Raw genomic sequence first — 25,798 nt, forward strand, 5'->3', positions numbered from 1 at the left:
TATCTCCTGCCATATCAATAAACAAGAAACGTCACAGCCATCAGTGATTTCTGGTCTCCAGTTGTGAATGAGGGCTCCCAAAACTGATCCAGGGGATGCTGCCAACTCCCATGGTGATTGCTGAGGAGCTGGGGAATGCAAGAAGCAGCCGTCTGCTGCTCCTTAAGGTGAACAAGGAACCAGGTTTGGCCCCAGATAGCTGAGCTGCATGTGGAAGGATTGAATCCTGTGAGTCCAGATGCTTGCATCTTCCCATACATAGAACGCTACATTCCTTAACTTGATACCCGATCTTTGATGTTCAGACTCCCTGCTCCCTTTGTTGCAAACTTGTATATAGCCTGACTTCCCCTGCTGCCTCTTTGGAGCAGTTTTCTCAGAGCTACTGAGATGCTGTCTCCAGTGATGGGGTCCAGCCCCGGTGGGTCCAGGGTAATTAGAACCGGGGACAGAGTCAGCGTCCTAGGAAACAACTTATTTAATTACAGATACATAGAGAGATTAGAAACAGATAATGTAGTAGGAAATATTAGTGGAGAAAAAGAGGCTGAATAAGTTGGTTTACATGGGAAACCAATAAAATTCCAAGCCAAGGAATTTGCACCATCTACATTGGGCCACCGGCGCCACTTGAATATCGGAAGGTGCCCCTCCTTGGGCTCCTTCTCGTGTGGAACTTAAAAGCCAGGGCAAGTAAGTAGACATGGTGAGCACCCACGCTCCAGATGGTAATTCAGCCAGAAAAACAGGGAGCAAGAAAGAACGACACGGGGGAACCAGTTTTTCCAGAAACTGATCCGATTTCTTTATTTTGGGGTAACCTTTTGTTACGCATAGAGACAAATGGAAATATCAAAGACACGTGGGGGTCAGCAGTCCTGACCTTTATCAAAATCAGGTGCTTCACATAAATGTATAAAAAAAAAGGTCTTAGGAGTTTTACATCATCTTCTGGCCATGAGGCCTGCTGACATTTTATGATCCTTTCTTTCTGATATCCAAAAAACTTATTTTTTCCAAGGGTGTTTTTTCTTAAACCAGGCTCCACCTTCCAAAGGTAACAGATAAAGTTGCATTCCTATCGGGTGATGGTGTAGTGGGTTACAACTAAGAAAGGAATTTATTTAACCTAAGGTTAACATGATTAATCTTAAAGGTTAATACTTATTTCTCCTATATGCTAGTTGTATTCATAGTAAGGGCAAGGAATATGGAGATTTAGCAGCAGACATCAGCCCAACAAATGAAAACACTTCACCGATGTTCCCCTTAAGATCTATTTAGTCTTAAGATAGTGATAAAGTTACATTTTTAAATAGCAAGGACACAGTGATTTATAAAAAATTACAGTGATCTATAACGAAAGAGAAAATTCATTAACTCAAAAGGTCTAGTGTTGCTAACATTAAAAACTACTATATTTCCTTTTCTATATTCCAAATACATTAATATATTCCCAGGTGCCTAAGGATATGAATGCCTGGCGGCAATCATTGACTCAACAATGAGAAAAGCCCTATGCTAATTAAGACTTTCAAAATACTCCAAGCTCTCTGTGCTGTTATGGTTGAGACGTTGTCACACAAGCTAGTCTGTCAGCAGAGAGGTTTGTCATACCCAGGGCAGGGAATTAGCAGCAATTATTGGCACAACAAATGAAAAACCCTTCACCAATATAATTCCTAATCAACCCACTATACTAATAATTTCTAACTTCCCAAGAGAATCTGCCTTTAGTAAGTCTGAAACATTTCGTGCCTCTCACTGTTGGGAGGCTGTAAACAATCACATGTGGCCGGACGAACCTGTACAGGCAGGCTAGATAACCTTCAGAGGAGTTCGTAAGTTGAAACACTCTTGTCCTGCCCAGGAATTTTTATTGACTTGGAGCCGTAAGTTAACTCCTTCTCTGAGAGAGGTAATGGGGGTCAGCCCCCCATAAAGTCAGAGGTATAGGTGAGAGCATAAAACAGTAAAGTAGGTAGACTCTGGTTTCGGGGGTAGATGCTCAGGAACAGGGGTTTCCTGAGGCTCGATCCCTCCTTTGCCAAGGCCTCCTTCCTCATGACCTTTGCCATGGGCGGAGTTCCTCACGCTGGCTCCCAGCACTCCAGGGCTTAGAGTCCTAAGCATTCCCACCAAATAAAATAACTCTACCAGGTTCTGACTATATTTTTTGGTCAACAAAGTCATCTTGCTAGGAAGGAGGGTGTGAATGTGGACCAAGTTTAGATGCTTTTTCTAAGCAAGAGTGACCTGGAGCATCTGTGATCCTGGGCAAATTCATGCCCTCACTAGCCTTTGAAGGAGGTGAGAAATCAGGGCAGTGCACTCATCATGTATTTCCTTTGAGGAAAATGGTGTTTAAGACCAATCCTCTAAAAGCATTTGACATGGAGCTTGGTAATAATTAACAAAGCAAAAAAAGCTACTTTATTCAGAATATTTCACTTTGAGCAATTTCCATATAACACAATCACAAGTCAGCACTACTCTATTGAATACAGACAATTAGAATATCTGAGGCATCATCTTGTATTTAATACAAATCACAGGAAAGTCACTCTGGAAGTTCCAGGGGCACTGAGTTTAACATCATTGTATCCAGGGTCCCTTTTCTCCCCCTGGAGCAGCCAGGGGCTCTCTTCTCCTTCCCCAGGATCAGCTTCCTCTCTAAAGACATTCAGAAAGAGCCTGAAGTAGTAAAGAAAACTATGATTAGAACTGAGACAAGGGGACCAAACAGTGCAGTGGAAGCTAGTTAAGCAAGTTGTGATAACAAACCATCCCTGGGACCCAGGGGTGGGCAGGGAGGCTCAGACTATTTCACATCAGTTACAGTGAGGATGGATCCCAGCTGTCCTCTCAGATCCAGTCCATGTGCTCTCTGGGACTTCAGCTCATGTGGAAACCCTGCATCACAGGAGACCTGTGCTCACACAGGAGCTCTGTGAAGACCTGCCTTCAGGCTACACAATCAGCAACAAAGTGCCCAGGAATGGTAAGAGCATAACAACGAATTTAAATGTTCTCCTTTCACAGCTGACAAACATGAAACCACAATTAGATGGAGAGTGGAGACAGGAAGTTCTGAGTTCCTCACTCACAAACCAACTCTGCTCTTAGTAGCCTTGATGCATGTTCCTAAATGTCCGCAAATAGTATCACGGGTGCATCCACAGATGGCCCCTCCCCAGGGACCACACAGGCCCTCAGATGGAGAAATACTCCTTTCCAGAGAAAGAATGTTTTCTCTTGACCACTAAAATATCTGGAGGAAATTAGACCTTAGCTGATCACAAACTCTGAATCAATTGTTAGGTAGTTAGAATGGGGAAAAGGAGTCAAGAATAGCGATGTCTAAAAGACAAAGAAGAGAAAAACCCATGAAGATAGAACAAAAGAAGGTCCAAGGACTGGAGTGAGAACCTCAGGTGAAACAAACAGCCCTGCTGGCTAGCCCAATTTACATAGGGCAGGCTCAGGGGAGGAGACAAAACATAAAAAGAGGAGCCAAAACTGAGCCTCTCTCATTGCCTCTCTTTGCTTCTTTCGGGTCAACCTGCCCTCACACCTCCAGGATGTATTTTCTTTTGCTTGCCAAATATAACTGAGCTGTAACTCTGGTCCATCTGTCACTTCAAATTTTTGCTGCAGTGAGACAGAACCAAGGAAATCACACACTTCCTGACACAATGATCCACCAACATGGCTTAATGTTAAGGCCACCATATACCATAGACTTTGTACATGTCATTGCAACCTTATAAACAGAGCACATCTTAAATTATCAGAATGCCTCACAAATTTCAATACTGCAATACATTTTTAAAATCTCTATCTTTCATATACAGGGAAGCACAGAGATATTATAAAAACACTTGTCTATTTTTGGATTTGGTAAATATGCTCAATTAATCTATAAGCGATCTATTTCTTTTGGCCACTACGCAATACTTGTGGGATCTTAGTTCCTTGACCAAGGATTGAACCCAGGCCGTAGCAGTAAAAGTGCAGAGTCCTAAACACTGGATTACCAGAAAAGTCCCTAATCTATAAATTTTAATGCAAGCATATCACATATAAAGTGAAAATTTATGTTGCATTATAGAGCTGTGGCTGCTGATAAGTTGCATCAGTTGTGTCCAACTCTGTGTAACCCCATAGATGGCAGCCCACCAGACTTCTCTGTCCCTGGGATTCTCCAGGCAAGAATACTGGAGTGGGTTGCCATTTCCTTCTCCAATCCCTGAAAGTGAAAAGTGAAAATGAAGTTGCTCAGTCGAGTGTGACTCTTTACAACACCATGGACTGTAGCCTACTGGGCTCCTTGTCCATGGGACTTTCCAGGCAAAAGTACAGGAGTGGGTCGCCATTCCCTTCTCCATGCATTGCTGCTGCTGCTGCTGCTGCTGCTGCTAAGTCACCTCAGTCATGTCCGACTCTGTGCTACCCCTTAGATAGCAGCCCACCAGGCTCCTTTGTGCCGGGGTCCAGCTCCGGTTGGATCCAGAGTATCTGAAGCGTGGACGGCGTTGGTGATTAGATGAGATTATTTATTTAGAGATAGAAAGAGAGATTAGGAAAGAATAGTGTAGTGGAGAAAATAGAGGAGAAAAGAGGCTGAAATTCCTTGGTTTACACAGGAAGCCAATAAAGCCCTGAGACAAGGGACTTGCACTGTCTATGTAGGCTGCAGGCGCCCTCCCAGTCTCCCGAGGGAGTGAAGATGCAGAGCGCCTTCCCGTTCAGGTCTTAGAAGCCCAGGCAAATAAGTAGACACCGCGAGCCTCTGTGCTCCAGGCAGGAATTAGCCTGAAAAGCAGAGAAAGAAAAGAAGACATGGGGGGAACCAGATTTCCAAGAAACTGGTCTGTCTCTTTATTTTCCAGGGAAGCTTTTATACTTTAAGTTATATATAGAGTTCAATGGATAATACAAAGTCATGCAGGGTCAGCAGTCCTGACCCTTATTGAGACTACGCTTTCTTTCTGCATTCCTTCCAATATACAAAGTTCTCAGGTGATTTACATCATCTTCTGGCCAAGAGGCCTGCTAACATTTTATGACCCTTTCTGAAGATGATTAGTCAACCAGAAAACTTATTTTCTCCAAAGGTGACTTTTCTTAAGTCAGGTGCCACTCTTCGAAAGCACTAGATAAGGTTACATTCCTATAGGGTAAGGGTGTAGTGGGCTATAATCAAGAAAAGAATTTACTAGCCTAAGGTCTAACGGGATTAATATCAAAGATATATTATTTATTTTTTCCATATATCAGCTATATCAATTAATGTATATAGAGGGCAAGGGATATGGAGACTTAGCAGCAAATATTGGCTCACAATGAAACCCTCCACCGACATTATTCTAACCATTCACTAATACTACACTAACAATTTCTAACTTCCCAAAAGGCTTTGTATTTAGAAAGTTTAAAGCGTCTTGTGCGTCTCACAGTTGGGAGGCTGTGAACAATTACATGTGGTTGTGACAGTCCAGATAAACTTGTCAGGCAGGTTTTTAGACTGAAACACTCTTATTAGGCCCAGGAGGCTTATTAACTGGAGCTCTAAGTTAACTTTTTCCAGAGAAAGGTGGCGGGGGATAGGCCCCTGTTAATGTCAGAAACGTTGGTGACAGGCATAATACAATAAAGCAGACAGACTCTGGGGTAGATGCTCGAAAAGGTCCAGGGGATGTCCCTCAAGGCCTGATCTTGCCAGTCACGCCTCTTCCTCATGACCTTTGCCATGGGCGGGATTCTCCACGCTGGCTCCCGGCACCTTTGTCCCTGGGATTCTCCAGGCAAGAATACTGGAGTGGGTTGCCATTGCATTCTCCATCTCCATGCATTATGGAGACATAAATGCTAAAAATACAGTGATTCCTCATCCCCAAGGAGTCTGACATCATTAAAGATAGCATACGGTTGTGAAGTGAAGTGCTAGTTATTCAGCTGTGTCTGACTCTTTGCAACCCTATGAACTGTAACCTGCCAGGCTCCTCTGTCCATTGGGATTCTCCAGGCAAGAATACTGGAGAGAATAGCCATTCCCTTCTCCAGGGGATCTTCCTGATCCAGGTATCAAACCTCGGTCTCCTGCATTGCAGGCAAATTCTTTACCACCTAAGCCACCAGGGAAGCCCATCAAATGCACGAGATTACCCATGTTTTGAAACTGTAGAGAGGCTTGGCCTTGAGGAGCTCAAATTCACCGTTTCCCAGACAGAGACCAAAGATTATAGGGGATCAGCTAATCCTACTCATGTGTCTGAGACCTCATCCCACCTTCTTTCTTTGGGACACTTCTTCCTTGCTCCCCTGAGAGGCAGGAGGAGCCCCAGGCACTGGTACCTCTTCAGCATCATTGTAATCCTCACCAGGGGCATCAGTCCTCTGATCTGGGGCTTCTGAGGGCAGAGCAGTGGTCAGATGAAACCACAGTAAGTGGGTTGGTCTGGGAAATACCTAAGATCCCTTCTGACCCAGAGTTTCTGAGCTGCTAAATAGAGGCACCAGTCACTCCTTGTTTCAAAAGATTTTTTTCTCTAAGACCATGTTGCATTTTGATGTGTCCATAAACCAAAACATGATTTTACATATCTTAATATTTCATGTTTGAAAATATATATCTGAAAGCAACTCTCCCACCATTGAACATTACTAAAATATTTTGATAAACTGCTTTACAGATGTTATTTTTAAAACCAGTGTGTGTCACTTATGATTCTGAACACAGAGAACCCAGATGTGAGACATCACAGAACAGCCAGAGAAGGAGAAGGACAGACCCTATCTGGACACAGGGGATCCCTCTGGTCCATCAGAGGAAGACTGTTCCCCTTACATCTCCTCTCTATGAGAAGGGAAACTCTCCTCCACAACACTCAGCTGAAGCAGGTCCACCTCTATTACCTGGAGCAGATCTGGAGTCATTGTTGTCCTCACCATCTGACAGGAAGCCTAAAGTGGAGAAAAACAACACACAGAATGACCCTCCCACACCCACGGGACCAGTGTTAAGGCTGAGAAGGGACAGGCCTGGCTCTTGCAGTGTAGACAGAGGCTGGGGCTCACAGGGCTGTGAGAGGCCATCCTGCCACTTTGAAGAGACACCTCTGTGAGCCTGGGGCATGAGTGGAGTCTGCTGATGTTGAGAAGACGTGTACAGCTAGTGGGTGGTGACAACCAGAAGTCCGAGGAGGGCAGGCAGAGACACCCACCTGGGCTGCCCAGAAGACCCTCCTTCCATGTCACAAGGTCATCGAGCATTGGGACATTGTCTGGATACAAACTCCCCATAATGCCCCAGCTCAATCAGGGTGGACCCCGAGCCCCTCACTCACAAAAGCACCTCATGCCAGCATCCTCTTCATGCTTGCAGTCACTCTGCCCCCAGGGCTCCGCAGCACAGTCCCACAGGGAGGACTCCCGGCCCCCACACTGCACCTCATCCAGCCAGATGCTCCCATTTCCAGGACCAAACCCTGCAGCCCACATGGCTTCCAGGGCCTGGCCACAGCTCAGCTGCTGACACACCACTTCAGCCTCTGCCAGGCTCCAGAAGTCATCTCACACGGTGCCCCAGGAGCCACCCTCCCTGAGCACTCGCTGTCTCCTCCCCTGAGTCGGAGCTTCTCTCTGTCTGAAAAGGCAGCAGCCCCTCCTGTGACTGCCCTGGTGGGAGGAAGGAGACCTTGGGAGCCACAGGGGAGGGGGCAGGACTGATGTACCTGTGCAGGGGGCAGCAATTGGATAGCTCTTGGGTCTTCTTCCTGCAAACAGCAAGGAAACACTGGAGCAGGAATAGCTGGAGGTGGTCCTGTCCCCAAATAATATTATCTAAGGTCCTTGGCTCAGTCCAAACAACAGGTGTAAACATAGGCTCATTATCTACTTGGCTGAGACATTCACTGCATCTTTGCACCTGTTGAAAAAAATTTCTCTATTTACTTGTTTACCAGTCTCCACATCCCAAAACAAAAGCAAACAAACAAACACAGAGACACACAAACACACACATGCACATTTTGTAGACTCAGTTTCAACTCATCCCTTAGATTGGAAAATATAAAATCAGTCTAACAACACCCTACATGGTTGGGACAGACACAGAAACAGACAGTAAGTCACCTGCAGATGAGATATAGGCTTCCTCCTTTGGAGAGCATGAAGTGTATTTCCAAGGGTCAAAAGGACACTGCCAGAGAGAGGTATCAGCTTTCTGACACCAGATTCCACCTACCCACTGGGGTCTAGAACCTTCCCTAAGAGCAACAGATGAGTTGAGGTTTCCGCTGTCCCCACAGCCAAGCTGACTGCAGATGATGGACACGGTGACATCATCCATGGGGCTGCAGCAGACACTGCCCCAGGTCCGGTTGTAGAAAACTTCTAGCCACCCAGCACACTGCTGGTCCTCACTCACCATCCTGAGGGCCAGGAACTCTGATTGAAATAGGAGGAGAAAGGACACAGTCAGCACTCCACTTGGTGCTCTGGGTTTCCTCTCAAGAAACTGTGACCATAAATTCCTGATGCTGCTGAGGAGGAGATACCCACTAGGTGACAGGACTGAAGACAAGATTTGTCTCCAGTTCAACTGACTTTGTCTTTAATGTCTGTCTTTCTACTTCTACTACAATGATGTAGTGGATACAAACAGAGAGGAAGACCAACCTGGACTTCTATAGGGAGGGGAGCTGAATCATGCTTTATGAAAAAACCTCTAAAAGAGTATGTGAAAGGGAAGTGATGTGGATATTGGGGAGATGGGCAGAATAATAAACCACAATTGTCTAAGTCCTAATCCCTGGAAGCTGTGAATGTTACCTTTCATTTCAAAAGAGACTTTGCAGATAGTTTTAGATAGACTAGAAACTTAGGACCTTGGGATGGTGATATTAACCTGAAACATTATACATTAACCAAGTAAACCCAATATAACCATATTCTTGGGCTTCCCTGATGGCTCAGATGGTAAATAATCTGCTACAATGCAGGAGCCTCAGGTTCTATCCCTGGGTCAGAAAAATCCCCTGGGGAAGGGAATGGCAACCCACCCCAGTATTCTTGCCTGGAGAATTCCATGGACAAGAGAACCCTGGCGGGCTATAGTCCATGGGGTCACAAAGGGTCAGACATGACTAAGAAACTCAACATGCATACACACAATCACATCCTTAGACCTACCATCTGCAAAACTGGAATTCTCTTTTTGACTGTGTTTAGAGGGAGATGAGACATGGAAGAAAGGTCAGAGGAGAGAATGTTGTCTGAAGAAGAAGAAAGAGGGCTCTGAGACAAGGAATGAGGCCACGCTGAACCCAAGAAAGGCTGGGAAAGGAGTCCTCCCCAGACTCTCCAGGAGGAACTCAGCCCTGTGGACACTGGGATGTTGGCCCACAGAGACCCTCGTCAGACTCCTAGCATACAGAGCTGAACAGAGTAAGTCTGTGCTTTCATTAAAACATCAACAGGATCTCCAGACTGTACTACTACAGGGAACAGAGGAAAGAGCCCTGCTTTCACGGGGAAACTGAGAAACGGCTCTGCCAGGAAACACTACTGGGAAGAAAAGACCAGAATCTCAGCTGCTGCAGGAGGAAGTGAAAGCACCTCGTCTTCACGTCTGCTGAAAAGTCAGCCTCAATGGGAGGAAGCCTTCTACTCTGGTCCTTTCAGCATCTCTCCCTCAGGGCTCAGACCCCCGTACTCCAGGGTTCCACCCAACCCTCAGACAGGACAGTGTGCAGCGCAGACCTGAGCAGATGACCCCCGCGTCCTGCTTGTGTCTGCAGTCATGCTGCCCCCAGCCTCGGGAAGGACACCTCCACACGTGGGACTCATTTCCAGCACAGTTCAGGTCATCCAGCCACATGGGCCCTGATCCTGCCCCGAAGTGAGCAGACCCCGTGGCATTAAGGGCTTCTCCACAGCCCAGCTGCCTGCACACCACGTGGGCATCGTCCAGGCCCCAGCCGTCATCACAGATGGTGCCCCAGGAGCCCTGGTCAAGGATCTCCACTCTCCCGGCACAGCGACCAGCTCCGTCCACCAGGCGGACGTCTCTGTTGTCTGAGGAGAGAGAAATGAGACGATGGGGCATTGAACCCGGGAATGAAAAGGGTCTTCTGTCCTGTGGGACCCTCACCTGAGCAGTAGGGGACCCTCACCTGAGCAGTAGGGGGCGCTCTTCTCTGAGGCCACAGAGCCTGCTGGTTCAGACAGGAAGTCGTTGCACTGGGGCAGCACCTGGGTCTGGTTTCCTGCAGAAACAGCAATGATCAGAGGGCTGGGAGAGTTGGAAGTTTTTAAACATATCCACAAAATCTTTACTGTCATATCCACTGAGAATTCAGATCTATGACTCCTTCTCTTGAAGCTCTGCTGACCTTTGTGAATTCCTACTGAGTGACTTCACTTTCACTTTTCACTTTCATGAATTGGAGAAGGAAATGGCAGCCCACTCCAGTGTTCTTGCCTAATCCCAGGGACGGGGGAGGCTGGTGGGCTGCTGTCTGTGGAGTCGCACAGAGTCGGACACGACTGAAGCGACTTAGCAGCAGCAGCAGCAGCAGTAAGCAATAGAAGGGAGTGAAAGTAACATTGCTTGACTCTCAGCAGGAGGTCTGAAAACTCAGGCAGCTTCCTGTGTAATCACTTGGGACTTTGCTTTAGGGCAAATCTACCTTGTTGAGACTGTCCTGCAGAGACTGTCATGTGCAGGTCTCTGGGCATCCAGTTCAACCCAGCTGCCAGGCTTGTCCATGAACCATCCTGCATCCCCAGCCCAGTTGTGTCCTCTGATGATGTCAGCCCCAGCTGATACTGGGCTACAACCTGATAAGACTCCAAGACAATACAAATCAGAGCACATCCCTAATTCTTTACGCAGGAAATCATGAGAAAAGATTAAAAGGAGTTTTAAGCTGGTAAGTTTTGAGGGAAATTTTGTTATGCAGCAATAGTAACTAAACACTTAAACTTACTATATCACTAAGAATTTATGAAGACAAATAAAGTGTGTGTATTGTGTTCAAAAGGACTTGTATATGCATATGCATAGCATCTTTATCCATAATGACTCAAATTTGGGATGCCACCTAAAACTGGTGACATTGCTTTTGGGCCAAAGTAACAGGCAGAAGCTAGATGGGGTGGAGGAGATTATTAGCAGAAACTTGATGGGCTTGGGCAGTGCTGTCAATGAGGACTGAAAGGAAGTGAGGAAATACCACTGGGGCTGAAGGAAAAATGCACGGTGATCTGTTTTATGCAGAAAAAAATGGTCGCTTTAAGTGACTAGATTTTAAAGTAATTTTGTTTCATGGGAACAGTAACTAGAAAACACTCTCAGCCTCAATAACTCAGTAGTGAAGCAGTAAAACCAATCAATAAATATTTAGAAGATGTGAACGGTGTGATTACAAAATGGAGTATGTCCTGCCACATCAGTAAACAGGAATGTCAGAGCCATCAGCAATTGGAAGCCTCCAAATGTGAATCTCTGAGCCTGGAGGGCACCACAAAGGAAGCCCCAAAGGAAGAATAATGCCTGTGATCCAGCAGCTATCAGCTACCTCAACTCCCCACAGTGAGCAGTGAGCAGAGAACTAAGGATGTAATAAAATCAAGAAGCTGGATCCTGGCCCCGGATAGCTGAGATGCATATAAAAAGAATGAATTCAGTGAGCCTGGCTGCTTGCATCTTCCCATGTACAGAAGAGTGATAAGTTATCTGGTTTTCCTTAATGAACAATAATCTTGGATGTTCAGACTACCCGCCTCCTTTGTTGCAACTTCGATATAACCTGACTCCTTCCCCACCTCCTTGGAGCAGTTTCTCGAGGCTGCTTGACATGCTGTCCGCCAGGCTCAAAGTCTTGAGAATTCCCACCAAATAGAACATAACTCTTAACTTCTAGGTTGTGACATTTTTTTTTTTAGGTTGTGACTATTTTTTAAGCTAACACATTTAACAAACATACATCTCAAAATTACAGAATACACCTTATTCCAAGCACTTACAGGTCATTTACTAGGGCTTATCATATACAAAAAGTCGGATCCAAAAAACATTTTAAGGACTAAAATCATTTTTTTAATATTTTTTTTTACTAAAGTGGAATTAAGCTAAAACAGAAGACAGATAGTAAAACCTTCTTTCCTGAGGTATAATATTCACACAACAAAATATATTGAGCATATTTTCATAAGTTTTGACAGTCACATGTGCCAGTGTAACCACTACCACAATTAAAATTCAGCATATATAGGATTACCCCAAAAGTTCCTACATGCCTTTTGCAACCAATAAAAGCCCAACAAACGCAGACCCAGGCAAATACTGATCCATCTTCTATCACAGTGTTACTGAATCCAAGCTCACTCTGCTCACCGCACAACAGAACAATGAATCCAAGAGACGAGCTGTTGAGACAAGGAAGAGACTTTAATGGGGAAGACAGTTGCGGGGGTGGGGAGGTGTAAGGCTAGCACCTCAAAATAAGCATCTTGTCAGGGCCTGGTTGTCAGGCTCTTTTATGGATCAGAGATGAGGGAGAGGTGAGGAAACAAAGTAAAAAAACTATCAACCCTTGCAAATGTCCCCTACAATGGCTGTCCTTAGGCAGGGGGATGTATTAGTTTCATTTCCTTCAGTTCAGTTCAGTTCAGTTTAGTCGATCAGTCATGTCCGACTCTTTGTGACCCTGTGGACTTCAGCACACTGGGCCTCCCTGTTCATCACCAGTTCCTGGAATTTACTCAAACTCATGTCCATTGAGTCAGTGATGCCATCCAACCATCTCATCCTCTGTCGTCCCCTTCTCCTCCCACCTTCAATCTTTCTCAGCATCTGGGTCTTTACCAATGAGTCTGTTCTTCACATCAGGTGGTCAAAGTATTGGAGTTTTAGCTTTAGCATCAGTCCTTCCAATGAATGCTCAGGACTGATTTCTTTTAGGATGAACTGGTTGGATCTTCTTGCAGTCCAAGGGACTCTCAAGAGTCTTCTCCAACACTACAGTTCAAAAGCATCAATTCTTCAACGCTCAGCATTCTTTATTGTCCAACTCTCACAACAATACATGACCACTGGAAAAACCATAGCTTTGACTAGACAGACGTTTGTTGGCAAAGTCATGTCTCTGTTTTTTTATATGCTGTTTAGGTTGGTCATAACTTTTCTTCCAAGGAGCAAGCAGCTTCTAATTTCATAGCTGCAGTCACCATCTGCAGTAATTTTGGAGCCCCCCAAAATAAAGTCTGTCACTGTTTCCATTGTTTCCCCATCTATTTGCCCAGAAGTGATGGGACCAGATGCCATGATCTTAGTTTTCTGAATGTTGAGTTTTAAGCCAACTTTTTCCCTCTCCTCTTTTGCTGTCATCAAGAGGCTCTTTAGTTCTTCTTCACTTTCTGCCGTAAGGGTGGTGTCATCTGCATATCTGAGGTTATTGATATTTCTCCCAGCCATCTTGATTCCATTTTGTGCTTCATCCAGCCCAGCGTTTCTTCACAGGTGGACAACTCAAGTTATCTCCCTGAGGCAGGCCATCATATAGGTTTACAATAACAAAAAAGAGTTAAAGTCACACAGGAAGATTCAATGTAAATTTTAAACTAACCTTTCCAGGTTACAACAATAGATTAGTTGTGTTTTCTAAGATTTAATAAAATCATACAATAGGTAATCCCTTTCACATGGCTTCTTTCAGTTAGCACGCACTGAGAGTTTCTGTGTAGTTGGATTTATGAATAGTTTATTCTTTGTATTGTTTAAACCTTCACATTGTTGAATATGCCATAATTTGTTTTCCATTCTTTCTCTAAAGAAAATTAGAGTGGTATATTATTCTTTTAAATAAAAATATTCTGACTTTTCTAGCTTAAATTTTTTATGGACATATCTTTTCATTCCTCTTGGGTAATAGAAATTTTGAGTAACATAAAGTTGTCTAAGAGCCGTTTTCTTATACATTATAATCATCAGTATATGAAGGTTCTAGTGGATCAGTATCCTTCTCCAAACTTCGAATTGTCAGTCTCCTTAACTCAAGTCATTCTAGTTTGTGAATTTATCTCATGCTTTAATTTGAATTTCCTTAATAACTAGTGATATTGAGTATCTTTTCATTTATTTATTGGCCATTTGTATATCATCTTTAGGGAATTATCTTTCTTAACCTTTTGCCCACATTTAAACTGGGTATTTCTTATTTTTCTGTTATAAATTTTTCGCTTCCTCAGGATACAAGTCCTTTGTTAGACATATTTATTGCAATTAATTTCTTCCTATCAGTGGAATGCCTCTTCGTTTTCTTAATGTTTTCTTTTAAAAAGAAAAGCATTTTAATTTTGATGAAAATCACTTCTCATTTTTTAACGATTAATGCCTTCTCCAGGATCATGATAGTTGTTCTTATATTTTCTACTACAAGTTTTATAATTGAATTTTTATGAGAATAACCATTTATTGCAGCTACTTTGATGGATTGGGGGTTTTCTGCAGAGTGAAGATGGGGGAATGGGACTTAACAATGTGAAATAAGTATAACAGTTCATTTTCTCCCATGCAGATATTCAGTTAGCAGATGATTTTTTGAAAATATTATATTTTCCCCTTTGAAATATCTCTGTGTCTTTGTAGAATTTCAACTTATATATGGATTTGGATCTCTATTGCTGAACTTTTATGTTCTGTTGATATATTTAGCTATCCTTATTCAATGACTACATTGCTCTGGATACATTGCAGGAAACTTGAAGTTAGTTTGCTTCTATTTTTGCCCTTCTTTTTCAAAATTGTTTTGTCCATTCTAGTTCCTTCACATTTAAGTATATAATTTAGAATTGAGTTATAAAGTTCTACAAAAATATTGCTTGGATTTTGATTAGTATTAGATTGATCATATAGATCAGCTGAAGCGAATTGACAACCCTCTTATGTTTTCAAATTCATGAACCTGGTATACATCTTTCTTTTCTTAGATGCTCTGTGACTTTCAATGTAAAGTCCTTTAGATATTTTGTTAAGTTTCTTCCTACATATTCAACAGTCTTCATTCTATGATAAAGGGAGTCGGATGACTGAGATGGTAAAGAGTCTGCCTGCAATGCGGGAGACCTGGTTCAACCCCTCGGTTAGGAAGACGCTCTGGAGAAGGAAATGGCAACCCACTCCAGTACTCTTGCCTGGAAAATCCCATGGACAGAGGATCCTGGTAGGCTACAGTAGATGGAGTCCCAAAGAGTTGGACATGACTGAGCGACTTCACTTTTTTATACTATGATAAGTGGAATTTTTCCAAATTTTCCCTATATTTTGCTACTATTAAAAAAAAAACCACTTATGTTTGCTTTATGCTTCATTGATCATTCATGAAGACAGTCTGTGTATGTGGATAAACTATATATAAGTCATCAATCTACGGCCCTAAGAAATGTGAACAAGCTAGTCCTGCATGTGACCAGTGGAGTTTCAGATTTAAAACAGCACGTTATATTCCTTTAGTTATTCCTCTTTATTCAGTAATTTTTCTGCTACTTCTATGACTCTTCATCTTTGATTTTTTACAGTTTAATTATAGTGTTTCTGAGAGAAGGTCTTTTGCATTCGGATTGTAGGGTGACCTATTAGCGTTATCAACTTGAATTTTCAAGCCTCTCCCCAAGTTAGAAAAGTTCACAGCTATTATTCATTTAAATACACTTTCTCCCACCCTCTCTCTCTTCTTCTAGACCCCCAATTACTTTAATAATATTTATATGTCAGATGGAGACCCATGAATCACATAGGATATCTTTGTTCTTTTTTACTTATTCCATTAGTTCTCCACTGACTGATTATTTCAAAGGTTATACCCTATAGCCAATGATTCTGTCTTGAATTTGATCTGCTCTGTTGTAGATGCTCTCTATTGCATTTTTTTTCATTTCATTTATTAAATTCTTCAGCACCAGAATTTCTATTTCATTCTCTTTATAACTTCTCTTTATTAAATTTCTCATTTTGTTCATCTATTATTTCCCTGACTTAATTGAATTGTCTTTCTGTCTTTTCTTGTAGTTCATTCAGTTTCCTCAAAACAGCTATGTTGGATTCTTTACGAGCTGGATCACAAAGTTCCATGTCATTGACATGTGTATCTTTGTCAGTTTTGCAAAGTTACTGTTACTCTTTGGCGATGACATCTTTCCTTGATTCTTCAAGTTCCTTGCAATTTTTCCCTGCTGCTTTCACTTTAGATGTAGAAGACACCCCATCAAATCTTTACTAATTACCTTAAGGGAGTGTGTACTCTTCTCTGACCTTATATAGACTCACTTGCTCTACATTTCTTGTTCCTTCTTGTAACAGAAACAAGCTTTTATGCCTTGTCTGATGCTTACAACTCACCAGGCAGTTGGAAACCTCTCTTCTGTTTTGCAGAATGTTGTGCTACATCTCAAGTCTATGGTTACCTCCTTGCCCACAGACTCTAGTCTATTTTTTCAAGATCACTCCATGTACCGGAGTTTGCTCTCATTTCCACACTTGGGAACATACAAAAGCAGCTGTCAGAACGGTGACAGTAAGTATGAGTTTAGTACTCAGGGAATTCTAGTATCCACAGGCCTAGAGAGGGAGACTTCTGTTGACATTCTCCTAGAGGCTTGTGGATGGGCTTCCTGCTCAAGCCCTGAGCATAGTCAGTACTAAGTTGCATCCCTTTTACTCCCTTTGCCATTTTTAATGACCTTTCATGTTTCCTCTTTGCCCACAGTCAAGGAGGTTCAACCCCAGAACTCTGGGTTTTGCTTGAGAGAAATTGGTCTCCCCAGAAGTACTGAGTGGGCACTAGCTCACTGTTCTCCTTTTCCCCCATTGGAGATGCCCCACTGGATAGTTCAAGTTTATGCTGTGTCACCTTGGAGTGAGGGGCAGCACTGGCAAAATTCTTTAATCCTCTCCAATCATTCAAATTTTTATTTGGCTTCAACAGAGTACTGAAATCTCCCTTCAGGAATCCTGGACTTCTAACAGTTTTCCTAGGTGACTAACCAAGTCAGCACTCACCAGGTTTTTCCAGATTTTGCATGACCATAGCCCAGGGGATTGGGACAGGTTCACTAGTTTCTGCTGAGTCCAATCTGTACCAATGTCTATCTGCCTATTACTGGATGCCCAGGTGGGTGATCATTTTCATGTTGGATCCCACAACTTTCACAGAAGCTCTTTTAATCGTGGATGTATGGTTAATTACTTGTTATAGAGAGAAGCAAATGGAGGGATATCTTATACCACCATGATGCTGACATCATTTCCTCTTTACCAAGACTTAAACATTTAGCTAAAGTGAAAATTCTTTGAATAGTACCAGTTTAAATGACACAAGAACCAACAGAAAATCTGAATAATTCTGACTTATTAAAAAATACAGAATTTGTATTTAAATTTTCCTACTATGAAACCAAAAGAAAACAACTTCAGGTTCAAATGTATTTCAGAAAAAAAAAAAAAACAGTTAATAATAACTTGTGAAATCAGAATTTCCTGAAATTGAATAATGTCTTTGTACTTAAGAAATACATGGTGAGATAAATGGTAAAGGAATCTGATGGGTATGGTAATTCTCACATGATTCAGCAGGAAAGAAAAAAAAAACTACCTTGACTGAGATATATATACTTATTTCTTATACATCCCTCTCCATGATTATACTTAAATAGCCATGTTTACTCAACAAATGTGTTGCCCTTAATGCTTCTTGCCCCTGATCTGAAAAATGAGTGAATAACAATGGAACCTGTATTTCATTGTGAAACTTCAAACTTCTGAAGCCAGTTTTCCCTCTCTCTCTGCTCTTGAGGACATTTCACTCCATGAGCATCCTGGGTACCAGTAGCCCTTCTCTCTCTTACCTGAGCATATCACAGAGGCCATGTTTCCATGGGAACAGTCAGGACCACCCAGGGCAAACACAGGGCATTCCCACAGGAAGGACTCATTACCCAAGCAGTGAAATTGGGCTTTCCAGAGCTAATCACTTCCTTCTGCTCCTTTTGGGGTGGAGATGGCAACTCCACAGCAGAGCTGACGACAGACAACATTGGCATTGGCCAGACTCCAGTGCGGGAGGCACAGAGCGCTCTCCATCGTCCAGAAATGTTCATCTCCACCTGCCCCTCACACTGAGAAGAGCCATTTTTCATGAGCTGAGCTTCTGTGTATGCTGGTTAGAAAAGACAAAATTTCAACTAAATCTCATGTTTTCTCACCTTAACAGAGAGTGCAGGGAAGTTAAACTCCTGATCTGCATCTCACCTGAGCAGACAACCTGAACAGCTCCACTGTGGTGACAGGTGCCCCCTGGACAGGGCACTCTGGGGCAGGACCAGAGCTCAGGCTCCTCCCCTTTACACCTGAACTCTTCAGCCCAGACCCGGCCATCTGATTCTCTGAAGGGCATGTGCTCCAGGACAGACACAGCTTTGCCACATGCCAGCTCTGCACAGATGACCTGCACAGTGGGGAGTGTGAAGTTCCCATCAGACACTGGGATCCAGTCTTCTCCAGAACGTACTTCTACTCGTCCTGAGCAGGGTCCATTTGTGCTCAGCCAAACGCACAAATCCTAAGAGAAAAACAATAAAAAACCCAGTAAGTATTCATGATCCTGGCTTGACAATTGAAAACAATATGTCACAGGCAATGATGTGAAAGCTTTTCTTTTCCAGGAGTGGAGCATAAAGAAAGAATTTAAAAGTCACTGTCAGAGTTGCATTTTCATGAGCAAGTTTCTGAAAAGAAACCCAGAAGCAGGGTCAGCTTAGAATGACTGAATCCCAAAAATATATCCTTTGATGTTGATTAGAAATATGAATTCCTTATCTAGAGGCCAGGAAACTACAGGGCCCAAGACAGATCATCTGTAATCGCTGAACACCAGGAATGTATATTTTAGCATTAGTTGGAGAAGTATATTTTTCATTTAGGAGCCTGGGACCTATAGAGCCCAAAGATATAATGCATAATGTGTGGGCACTCAAACTTGAGTATAGAGACATGAAGAACAGAACTAACCCAGAGCAAAATGGCTATAAGACAGTAGAGACCTATCATCTAGACAAAGTTAGAAAGCTTTCCTAAGACTTGTGGGGCTAATAGTCTGATCAGTTTTCTCCACCATGAGCCACTCCTCAAGTGGCTTGGGGTAGAGAAAAGCATAAAGGTTGGATCCATGTATGCATGCCAACCTGTAGATGGATGATGGCCCAAGAGAAGAAATACTGACATAATAACTAATCCATTTTTATGCTACTGAATTTTATTTTTCTGATAATTTTTGATGGCAAAATATTCCAAGAATTTCTTAGATGACCTAAATGGGAGAAAAGATTAATCTGTTATGTTAAGTAAGCTCAGAGAGTCACAGGAGAGACAAGGGGTGGTCTTAGATATTTCTCTTAAAACCCTGGGATTTGTCAATGAACCTGGGAGAGAGTGAGTTCTGAGTTGAAGTTTACATGAGTTTGCAAGAGTGTAAGTTTACAGTGAGTTTGCCAGAAAGCTCCTAATACAGGTTTTTCTTCTGAGACAGGAAGTATAGAAAATGCTAAGGAGTGATATTAATTGATTTTAATTCTATCATTGTGCTAATTCTGTGTTTATATCTTACATCAGTGAGATGACAAAAACGAAGGTTCCCCAACCCTCATTCTCCCACAGAAACAGTGTCCCCAGCTACATGCCTGCCAACTCCAGACAGAACTGTGAACACAGAAGCTGCTCCCTGATGTGGCGCCAACCCTGCACCACTTGGTCCTGGGCAGTCCTCTCTGCCCAGACATCCAAATGCCACACCATTTGGCATCCCTGGCAACAGGATTGTCAACTGTGGACGTGAGTGTGAGTGCAGATTCTAGTGCACTCTGCAACCTAGGCTCTGCCTCACTTTACCACACAAGGGAGGCAATCCTGCCCACTTCAGCACCCAGAGGAAGCAACACCCATCCATGCACCTGCGAACAGGGCCACTGACCAGAGACGCAACAGCAGCCCCAACAGCAGCCATGTAACCTGACTCCAGCTTTGGGGACCACAAGACCAGGGGCAGTCCTATCGGTTCAAGGACAAGGCAGTAGATCTTTATTTGTTGAAATCATTCTGTTAATTCTAGAAGTGTCTGCTCCTTCAAATGCACACTCACTAATGCAAGCCTACACAGATCATGAAGAACCTGGAAGATATGACACCACTTAAGGAAACCAGTAAGTCTCCAGCAACCTACCCTGCAAAAAATGAAAATTTATGAACTGTTTGACAAAAAAATTTAAAATCATTGTGTCAAACTCAGTGACTGTAAGTGAACACAAACAGATAATCAAGTACTATCAGGAAAAGAGTACACGAACAAATGGCAAAGTTTAATAAAAATAAATAAATGGAAAACACAGTGCTCGCTTTGGCAGGACATATACTGAAAAACAGAAAACACAAAAGGAAACCAGACAGAATTTCTGGAATTCAAGGATACAATAACTGAAGTGAAAAATTCAACAGAGTGCTTCAAGCAAACTGTATCATGCAAAACCAAGGATCACCAAACTTTGCTTTGCTAAGTCACTTCAGTCGTGTCCAACTCTGTGCAACCCCATAGATGGCAGCCCACCAGGCTCCCCCGTCCCTGGGATTCTCCAGGCAAGAACACTGGAGTGGGTTGCCATTGCCTTCTCCAATGCATGAAAGTGAAGTCGCTCAGTCGTGTCAGACTCTTAGTGACCCCATGGACTGCAACCCACCAGGCTCCTCCATCCATGGGATTTTCTAGGCAAGAGTACTGGAGTGGAGTGCCATTGCCTTCTCCAAACTTAAGAACAGGTTATTTCAAATTGTCCTGTTATGAAGGACCTAAGCTACTCCATTTTGCTAACAGAAAAACTCCATTTTGTAAGGTTCTGGGAAAAGAGTCTTTGGAAATCCAAGAGCCTTTGGAAATCCCCTGACCTCACCCCACCACCCATGAGCCAATCGGACCCCAGACCAAAATCTCCTGACTTAACGCTCAGGAACTTGCGGTCTACCTAGACAATAAGGACCAATCAAGAACCAACACACAACCCTTTGAAAGAAAGTAACCAATCAGACGTTCCCCTACCTAGAAATCCTTTTTTTCCATGTCTACTCCCTATATAAGCAATGTAATCCAAAACCCAGGGCTCCTCCCTATAGCCGCTGTGTCGGTATCTGTGGGAGCCTCAGCTCGAGCATGGTAATAAAAACTCTCTTGCTTTTGCATCGGATATCGGCTCCCTGGTGGTCATTGGGAGATTTCGCGACTTGGGCATAACATTTGGGGGCTCGTCCGGGATCTCCCACTGGCTCCACGGGAAGACCGATCTGGAGAGTCATCTGCAACCAGTAAGATTTTTCTGTCTTTCTTTTCGTTTCTGACAGGGCCTATTTTCTGAGACCAGTATATGACTCAGGCGGACGCGCCGATGGGTCACTGGTGGGGGTCGTTGGGAGACGTCCCCGACCCTCTCGGAGGGGACGGAGTCCCCCTGTTCTCTGTAGACGACAGTGGGTCGCTCCCGCTGAACAGCCGGAGGCCATCATCTTTCGGTTTTGCCTCCAGACTCCCAGAGGTGTATTTCTCCTGTCTCTCTGTCTGTCTGTGTGGCTGTTCATATTGTCTGTGTTAATTTACCAACATCTGACTGATCCAGGGATGATGGGGCAACACCATTCTAGCCCCACACCTCTATCCTTGGTTACTGATAATTTTAAGGAGGTCAAGATGCGTGCTCATGACCTCAGTGTAGAAATTAAAAGGAATAAATTAATCACTTTTTGCAGCACAGAATGGCCAACTTTCCATGTAGGCTGGCCCTCAGAAGGCATCTTTGACTTGGGAACTGTACACCGAGCCCAGGATATCATCTTCCGACCGTGGATCAGACACCCTGACCAAGTTCCCTATATCATAGTGTGGGAAAATATCATATTGCGCCCCCCTTCTTGGGTAAAACCTTTTTTGCCTCAACAGGGATTTTCTACCCCTCAGGTGTTGGTGACACATGTAGGAAAGAACCTGAAGAATCCCAAGGAACCTGAACCAACAGCACTGCTATACCCTATCTTGCAGGGGGGACCAGAAGAAGAACTTCTCTTTCCTCCCCCTTACCAACCCCCCAAACCGCCACCGGCCCCTGTCATTCCTTCACCCAGGGACGAAACACACGGTGGGGGAGGGGGGGCACACAAAATACTTGCCATCGGCGAGCCAGGTCCCCAGAGGGGCCGGCAGACTCAACCGTTGCCCTCCCCTTACGAGTGGCCGGCCCCCCCGATGAGGCAGGAAACCAACCTCATCAATACTGGCCCTTTTCTACTAGTGACCTATATAACTGGAGATCCCAAAGTGCTAAGTTCTCAGACAACCCGAGAGATTTAACCAATCTTCTAGAAACTGCTTTTTACTCATCAGCCCACCTGGGATGACTGCCAACAGCTGCTCCAGATTCTCTTCACCACAGAAGAGAGAGAGAGAATAGAGAATGAGGCCCATAAAAGGGTCCCAGGGGCAAATGGAGAACCCACCACTAATATAGATGGAATTAACACCTCCTTTCCTCTATCGCGACCTGACTGGGATTACAATATGGCACGAGGTAAGGAGAGGCTCCGGGTCTACCGCCAGACTCTTCTGGGGGTGCTTAAGGCAGCTGCATGGAAACCTACTAACCTAGCTAAAGTGGGAGATGTTCAGCAGGGCCCCACCGAGAGTCCAGCAGTCTTCCTGGAGAGGCTAATGGAGGCCTTTAGACAATACACCCCCATGGATCCAGAAGCAGAAGGCACTCAGGCTGCTTTGATAATGCATTTTGTCAACCAGGCGGCTCCCGACATTAGGAAGAAGTTACAAAAACTTGAACGCCTGGGTGAAAAGAGTATCCAGGATTTAATAACAGTAGCAGAAAGAGTCTACAACACCCGAGAAACCCCCGAGGAAAAACAAGCCAAAGCGGCAGATCGTCAAACCCATAACATGGCACGCATCCTGCTGGCTGCAACAGTTCCTGACTCAGGAGAGAGGGAGCGCCAGTAGCTCCGCCTGGCTGCTGAAGGTAAGAACTGTCCCCGTACGCGACCAGCATTAGGAAAAAACCAATGTGCATGTTGTAAAGAGGAAGGATATTGGGCCAAGCAATGCCCTAAGAAAAAGAGGGAACCACGAAAGACCTCCATCCTGGCCATTGAAGAACTGAGCGATTAGGGAGGACAGGGTTCAGTGCCCCTCCCCGAACCCAGGGTAACCCTAAGAGTGGAGGGGACCCCAATTGACTTCCTTGTCGATACAGGGGCTCAATATTCAGTTTTGCTAGAGCCCCAGGGAAAACTGGCCAGAAAGACCTCTTGGGTGCAGGGGGCTACTGGAATGAAACAATACCAATGGACTACCCGAAGATCAGTGGACTTGGGTGCAGGCCGGGTATCCCACTCTTTCATGGTCATTCCGGAATGCCCCTTCCCACTGTTGGGAAGAGACCTGTTGACCAAAATGGGGGCCCAGATTCATTTCCTCCCAGGAGAAATTAAAATACTCAACCAGTCAGGCAGACCAATCCAAGTACTGACCATCCAATTAGAAGATGAATATCGGCTGCACCAGAAACCTATACCGCCTCCAGTAGACATTCGAAAATGGCTAGATGAATTCCCCGAGGCGTGGGCCGAGACAGGGGGAACCGGTTTTGCCAGGCACCGCCCTCCTATATATATAGATTTCAAGCCAGGGGCCGACCCCGTCCGAGTCCGAGAATACCTCATGACCCTGGAGGCCCGACAGGGGATCACCCTCCATATCCGCAGGATCCTAGCCCAGAAAATCTTGAGACCCTGCCAGTCGGCCTGGAACACCCCCCTGCTCCCTGTCAAAAAACCAAATTCTTGTGACTATCGGCCAGTGTAGGATTTACGAGAAGTCAACTACCGAGTTTTATATATTCACCCTACTGTGCCGAACCCATACAACCTCCTGAGCTCTCTCCCACCGGACCATCACTGGTATACGGTCTTAGATTTAAAGGATGCTTTCTTCAGCCTCCCCCTGGCATCCAAGAGCCAGGACCTTTTGATTTTGAATGATCTGACCTGGAAGAAGGAATCAACGGCCAGCTGACCTGGACCTGGCTGCCACAGGGATTTAAGAATTCTCCCACCATCTTCGATGAGGCCCTCCATGAGGACCTGGGTGAGTTCAGACAACAACACCCCCAACTAACCTTGTTACAATATGTAGATGACCTCTTAATTGCAGCAAAGGACCAACAGACTTGCCTTATGGGCACCCTAGAACTATTGCAGACCCTTGGAAAATTAGGGTACTGAGCCTCAGCCAAAAAGGTTCAGATATGCCAACCAGAGGTCACCTACTTAGGGTATGTATTAAAGGAAGGACAGAGATGGCTGTCAGAGGCACGAAAGGAGATGGTACTTAAAATCCCTACCCCAGATTCACCTCGAAGGGTGAGAGAATTTTTGGGGTCCGCTGGGTTCTGCCGTCTTTGGATGCCAAATTAGGCGGAACTGGTTAAACCCTAATATGAAGCCACAAAAAGTACCACCCCTTTCAGTTGGATGGAGCGGATGGAGACCGCTTTCAAGACTATTAAAATGGCCCTGCTGTCAGCCTCCGCCCTAGGGTTGCCTGACGTTACAAAACCCTTTCTCCTGTATGTAGATGAAAAACAAGGAGTGGCAAAAGGGGTACTGATGCAGCATCTGGGACCTTGGAAGCAGCCGGTGGCTTACTTGTTGAAACGCCTAGATCCCGTGGTGTCAGGCTGGCCCCCATGCCTCCGCATGATTGCAGCAGTGGCCCTAATGGTCAAGGATGCAGATAAACTGACACTGGGGCAAGAGCTGCATATCACCGCCCCCCATGCCATTGAGGGCATGCTAAAACAACCCCCAGATAGGTGGATCAGCAACGCTCGGCTGACCCACTACCAGGGATTACTGCTAAACCCCTCCAGAATCATCTTTCTGCAGCCTACTGCTCTCAGTCCGGCTACACGGCTTCCTAACCTGGATTTGGAAGCCCCAATCCATGACTGCAGCGACATACTAGCCCAGGTACATGGAACGCAAGAGGACTTGCAAGATCGCCCTCTAGCGGATGCTGAAGTTACCTGGTATACGGATGGAAGCAGTTTTGTCCCAGATGGGCTCAGGTATGCAGGGGCAGCCGTAACCACAGAAACCCAAATCGTGTGGGCGGAAGCACTACCTCTGGGCACTTGGGCTCAAAGGGCTGAACTAATCGCCCTAACAAAAGCCCTCCAGTTGGGGAAGGACAAAAAACTTAACATCATTACCGATAGCCAATATGCCTTTGCTACTGCCCATAATATACATGGAGCCATCTACAGAGAGAGGCCTCCTCACGGCCAAGGGTAAAACGATCAAAAACAAAGAAGAAATAAAAGCCCTCCTCGCTGCATTATGGCTGCCTAAAAAACTAGCCATAACACACTGCCCAGGACACCAAAAGTCAGACACCCTGACCTCAAAGGGAAACAACTTGGCAGACAGAGCAGCCCGAGATGCAGCCCAGGGCACCGTGATAGAAGCCACCCTTCAATTGCCTGACCCCGGGAGCCCTGTTCTGCCAGCTTTACCCAACTACTCACCAAGAGACAGACTGGATAAAAAGTTTGCCTGTGACCCAACAACTGGCCAGGTGGTGGGCAGCGGACAGCTCCCTGATCCTCCCGGAGGAACTAGGAAAGCAGGTGTTACTAG

General features: G+C 44.7%; 1 pseudogene; it reads right to left on the bottom strand.

Moving 5' to 3' along the window:
• The window catches only part of LOC138077643 (antigen WC1.1-like), a 152,145-nt pseudogene that overhangs the window by 103,303 nt on the left and 23,044 nt on the right, over positions 1-25,798 (bottom strand).

The sequence above is a fragment of the Capricornis sumatraensis genome, chromosome 4, assembly GCF_032405125.1.
Source record: "Capricornis sumatraensis isolate serow.1 chromosome 4, serow.2, whole genome shotgun sequence".
Taxonomy (NCBI): domain Eukaryota; kingdom Metazoa; phylum Chordata; class Mammalia; order Artiodactyla; family Bovidae; genus Capricornis; species Capricornis sumatraensis.